Here is a 6,000-nt window from a genome sequence, read left to right as displayed (position 1 = left end):
CTGCCAAATGTTGTAGATGAAATACTGAGGCTGATAAGAGCTGAATAAAAAACTGATAAAACTAATAAAACTAATAAAAACCGCACAACTGCTGCGGAGCTCAAATCAGTGCTTCCACCGACGACGCCATCTTTGTCCTCGGCCAAATGGATATATTGTAGCGAAGAAGAAGGTGAAGACATGCCCCCCCCTTCCGTATCAGTCCCCCATTCGGAGATAGATTTGCATTAAAGTTCTGTAAGAACTTGCAAATCTTTTCTCCGCACCCTAAATCTCTGTGAATGTAGAGGTTCCCTGACCGGGAATAGGCTCTAATGGAAAAGGAGGTGGGTTGAGCAGGGCAGGAAAAGAGGGAGCAACACGGACGAATACAATGTACACGCGTGTTATATAGATATGCGCTAAATAATACCAAATGTGTGGCTTTATGCAAACTTGAAAGGGACTTGCAAGCCATGCCTCTTGCGGTCATTTGCAAGTATAGCAGTGCAGATAGCTGGATATAGGATATTACATAAAAAGAACACCTGTTGTATTTTGTTGCTAAATTACTCGTGGCATCCTAGTTCTTGGGAGAAACATTTTCAATAGTGGTGTATGCTTTACATTTAGCAGGAAGGTCCACTACTGACTGAGAAAAAAATGCAGTTGGTGTTTTGCCCTTCGCCATTTTTGTGTGTTTCTCAGGTGTCAAGCTAGCTCTTCTGTGGTCTCACACTGACATAGTGCTACAGCAACACATCCTGTCTGTTGAATCCCCTCGGGGCTTTCATTTAACCATGTCGCCTGGCATTCACCATAGCTGGCACAGGTTTGGACATCTCGTGAGAGAGATATCTTTGCCTTGGCCTTTAGCTATGGGATTTTATTATAGGCTGTGGTCTTGCACTCATGGGAAGTTGCTCACTTGCACTTAAAGGACCAAAAAGCTAATTGCAGCCTGGATACACTTGCCCAATTCAAACAGAGTCCAATTTGAATTTTTCTTGCCCCATGGTTCTCAACTCTTCAAACCAATCTGTTAAAAGAAACCCATTCTTAACAAGGGCACTTGTCCAAATAAGTCAATTTAAGTCTATAAGGGATCATCCCTGCTAAACCAAAGCATATCCACCTTCATGTTTCTTAGAAGCTTCTCCTTGGTAAAGCAAGTTTTAGCACATTTTTAAAATGGGTAGGGAAGGTTGGCATAGTGCCAGGTGGGACAACGAAATGTGGTTATCTAAACATTGGACTACACAATAGCCTGATCTATTAGAACACATAAAATGTATGAGAATCCTCCACTGGGGTGTGTAAGCAATAAGACATTAAACATAAAAACAATCACACACAAAAAATTGCTCCCCTTTGTGGAAATCACACTGTCAGGCACATTTCAACATTCTTACATAATAACACATAATACAAAAAAATAATTAAATATCAGTTGCATATCTTGACACAATTGTGATCTTTTACGCATGTATCTTTTGAATCCTGGAGCACAGAGGCTTGAGGTTCAAGTGAAAAAAAATGTCCTTGCACTCAATTCCTCCCCCCTTTGTCAGCCCCACTCCCCCGTCAGTCTATATCCTTTTAAAGAGATAGCTGTGGGCATTTTGAAAAGTCTGGTGTCTGTTGTTGCAGGTCTTGTGATGGCGAAGAACTGAGTTGAGGGGTTGTTGCTGCTTTTCATCATTGCACATCTGTAGAAGTGATATCCTGTAAGGGGCAGGGTTTTTGGGGCGACTTAAAAACACAGTTAGACAAGGAAGGGGCAAAAGGCAAAAAGGATGTCCTCCAGTTTCCATGGGAAGCTGCAAATAATAACAATCTTAGTGGATTAAACATTTTATTCATTATCACATTTCTATATAATTACTGTTATTATCTGTTAAGTTTGTTTGCTTTCCTTCACTTAATAAAAATTACTCCACATGTAGAGAAAGAGAACTGTAAAAAATACAAGAAAGGTTAAAAAATAAAAAGAAAGCAAAAAATTAGATAATTAGATTACCAGTTAGATGAAAACAGACTTGACACAAAGACATCAGATTCAGAAAAGAACTATTATTAAATAGTACAAAGATATTATCAAAACCACACAGATTACCACTGGACTGAAAAAAAATGGGAAAACAATGGGAAAAACTTAAAATTCACCATGTGCTATCCAATAAAAGAACTTAATGAAACTGACTTTCAACATGTGATGAACATGTCCCCAAAGTAAAACACACACACACAAAATGAGCTATGAGGAACCAAAAATAAATAAATGCTAAGACACACAATTAATAAGTAACCTGAAGTAATCTGTTTTGGCATTCTAACATCCCAAATGAAAATAAAATAGTGTTTCTTGATGTGACAACATCAGCTGTAATGTTAATACTGGGAAATGAGTTAATACCAAGAAAAAATGAATGGCAATTTAAAGTTGTACAAGTACCTTGCACTAGCCAAAATGACAGAATTAAGAAATGCTCAGGCAAAAAGGTAAACAAATACCATTCCACAAACAATGTTTGGTTGTGCTTCGATTAATTTCATATATATAATGGAAGAACTGATAAAACGAACTTAATAAACGAAAACAGATTATTTGTAACCTAAGAAAAAATGTCAAAGCTACAAAGAGATAGAGGGAAGTCACTAATATAGCAGGGATTCAGACTTGTTTTGCTGAACAGAAAGAAAGTGACTGTTTGGCTTTAAGGGAAGAAAGACAAAAGAAAAACAAATGCAATTACTTTTTATAGAGTATTTAAATCACTGTTTGCATCCCCTCATTATCATTTGTGCTGTGGGAGAAAAGAAAGGACACTCTGTTAAAAGGCAAAATTATTTCATGTGAGAGGTCTGTCAGGAAATGCTGTTCCTAAAATGTATAGGCATACACACACACACACACACACAAAAAAACTTATAAAATTTAAATTCCATTGGGAGGCGAACCTTTTGTCTTACTTAGCCCCTGGAGCAAGACACATTAAGGGTGATTTCCCTCAATGGTTCCAAGTTTTACATAAGGAAATTTGGATAGGTTTCACGCTCTCCAAACCTTCTCTCTCCCCCCTCCTTTCTCTTGCTCTCTCTTTTTTTGTAAGCTGATCTAGCCTCTGTGCATGTGCAGAGTTCATGTCTCAGCAAACCTTTTATACCATTGAAGTGTTGCATCTTTTGGCTAAATTAGAATAAGGAAGGGAAGGGTAAGGAGTAGATTTAAAAAAATAGGGTTAGATTTTAAAACAAAAAGAGTAACTCAGCAATTCAAGTATTCACCAAAGCTAGCAATTTCAGCCCAAGCAAAAGGGAGTGCTTCCTTTATGTACAGGAAAGGGCTATCATTATTGGTCATTTTATCTGGTCATTCACGGAACAATCAACCGCTCTCTTATTTATGAGTAAAAATGGCCAGAGTCAGAATTCATAGGATTTTTTTAACATTCTCAGTCATTTCAGCCTTACCATTTGCACACAAAATTTCCTGCCCTTTATTTACAGGATGGTCAAGGCTAATTCTACTTGATTATTCATTTGCATGTGCTTAAACTTTGAGTAGACTTTTAAGTCTGATTTTTGTAAATAATAGACAAAATGATAAACACTGTAATCACTTAAATGCCTGATATCACCAGTTCTGCTTCAAACATCACGGCTTTCACCTCTCACCTTTTAAAACCAAAGAGCAAAGCTAGACTGAATTTCAACTCATCACCTCACCAGAATTTAAGAATTACCCTCCAATGCTTGCAGGCCCATGTCCTTCCACACAGCCACAAATTGGGAGAGTTGAAAGGGACCCTGGGGTCATCTAGTCCAACCCTAAAATACAGGGTTCATAGCAAGATTTGTACTACCAGAAACACACACATACTTATGTACACAGACACAACTGGAGAAGAGATCACAAGCCATGCGCCTATCATGTACTAAGGAAGAGGAAAATAAAAGTACCCAACTTTACACAGAACCCTTTTAGCAGATCTTGAGATAGTTTGAGTGAGTTTGCTTTCTTAGATTAAAGAATGCAAGTTCCGGCACTTCCGGTCGGCGCCAGCGCTTAATGGCGGTCCTTGCCTCGAGCTCCGAGGCAGGACTGCTCCGCGGGTTCGGGTCTGACCCGCTACGGCGAGCGGGGGACCCCTAAAATCACAGGCGCAGAAGCCTGTGAGCAAGGAGACTCGGTGGGCACATTTGCGCCCCCCGGTATCGCGAAAGAGCCTTTTTAAAGGCTCCGGAGCGGCATCGGGAGTGAGCGCGGTGCTGAGAGTCGCAACCCAGCCCACGGAGTGAAGCCGCGTCGCCATTAACGGAGAGCGCCGATTCCTTCCTGAATCTGAAATTCGACCATAACACTCGTGAGTAGGACTGAGCAATTTAAATGGGACATCTAAATTGAATTTGGAAATTCGGCTGAAAACGGGAAAGGCATAAATTAAGGAAGTCTGCCTCCCCGGACTGCATGACTTTTAAAGCAACGGAAAAGTAGAACTAAGTAGGAGAGCCTACCCTTTTGGGGTGAGTTAAGAAAAAAGGACAGAACATTAATTTCCACGATTTGGTAAAAGAAGTTTTGAGCTGGAGTGTAAGAGTGGACTTTCAGAAGTTCTTTGCTGTATGTAAACCCCCCTCCCGGGCCCGGGAGCGCCCTGTCTTTGAGCCTGTTGAAAAGGAAAGGAGTTTGACAGCTGTCAAAAGCTGTCAAACGGGCAATTTAAGGGGGAAAAGCTTGCTATTCAAGACCTCTCTGGATTAAATGTGATACAATTGAACTTAAGTGGTTGGAAACAAAGAAACAAGCAATGAAGTAAGAGATTGTTGGGAAAAGACTACTAAGTAACTAGATTCCCCCTAGGGGGAATTCTGAGACATTACAATGGCTGCAGATGGAAATTTACTAGCTGAGATAGAAAGAACATTCTATCTTTTGGGAATTTTACAAGAGCAGAGTCTTGCAATGAATAAACAACTTGTGACCTTGACTTCTGGAATAAGCAGCTCTGCTGAAGGTAATGAGGAACTGTATGAGAAAAAATCTGCAGCTGAATTGGAAGAGATATCGCAAGAAGTGGAGACAAAACAAGTAAAGGAGAGAGCACCGATGGAAAGTACCAAGCCTTTACAAGTGGTTTATAAACAAAAAGACCTTTGGATTACATGGATTACAAATCTGCAAAAGAAGCGAAAGATGAAGGAGGAAGCCCCTGGAATACTTGGAATTCAAGAACTTAAAAGAAAGAAGAAATATGACTGGGACCTCCATTTTGACCTCGAATATGAAGGATTGGTGGAGCTTTTGCAGCAGTTGTCCTTAAGTGTTTCTGAGGGAACAAAATCTCGCTTGATCGGGACAGAACTCCTTAGAGATCCAAAGACCAACATGAAGGCCTACCAACAAATCCGGCGGAGAGGAACGGAAAGAGATTTAAAGGCCTCGGACGTGAGGAACCCAGGCTAAGGACTGTTATTTTGGGCACATATTTGGAAGGGACAGAAACCGGGGATGGGAAGGGGAAAACAGAAATTTGTGTTTTTTTCTTTTTTTAATTTCTTTTATGGGTTCAGTCATTATGTTTATATTTTATAAAAATTGTGAAATCGATGGAAGGGAATTTGAGTCCAACTTAGGATAAGAATTAAATTTTTTATAAAAGATGTAATATTAACATGGTAAGAAGGGAAAATGATAACTTGTTGACACAATTATGGGAATCGGGATGCATGAAGATTAACAAATTTAGGGAAACTTAAAAGAAATCGATTTGAATAATTAGACTGAGGAGTTGCTGAGGAGGTTTAAAACAAGGATGCAGGGAGGGGAAGGTATGGGGAAGTCCGAGAGATAAGGTTATGAAAAAATGGTTATGAAATTATACATGTTTATATGTTTGTATGTCTATGTATTGTGTATTGTTTGTGTATACTTTGTGTTTAAAAAAATTAATAATTTTTTTATAAAAAAATAAAATAAAGAATGCAAGTTCCTAGAGAAATAAAGGAAGATTGAATTGA

The 6,000-nt window shown here is 39.2% G+C and overlaps 1 long non-coding RNA gene across 1 annotated transcript in view; it reads right to left on the bottom strand.

Annotated features, from left to right (window-relative positions):
• Positions 1 to 904: 904 nt before the first annotated feature.
• The window catches only part of LOC144326690 (uncharacterized), a 94,399-nt gene continuing 89,303 nt past the window's right edge, over positions 905 to 6,000 (bottom strand). The window contains exon 2 of the long non-coding RNA XR_013391662.1: positions 905 to 2,376. This is a non-coding gene — a long non-coding RNA (uncharacterized LOC144326690). The remainder of the gene's footprint in view (positions 2,377 to 6,000) is intronic.

Source organism: Podarcis muralis, chromosome 2 (assembly GCF_964188315.1).
Source record: "Podarcis muralis chromosome 2, rPodMur119.hap1.1, whole genome shotgun sequence".
NCBI lineage: Eukaryota > Metazoa > Chordata > Lepidosauria > Squamata > Lacertidae > Podarcis > Podarcis muralis.
Note: the sequence above shows the minus strand (reverse complement) of the source record. Positions and strands in the feature narration are given on the sequence as shown.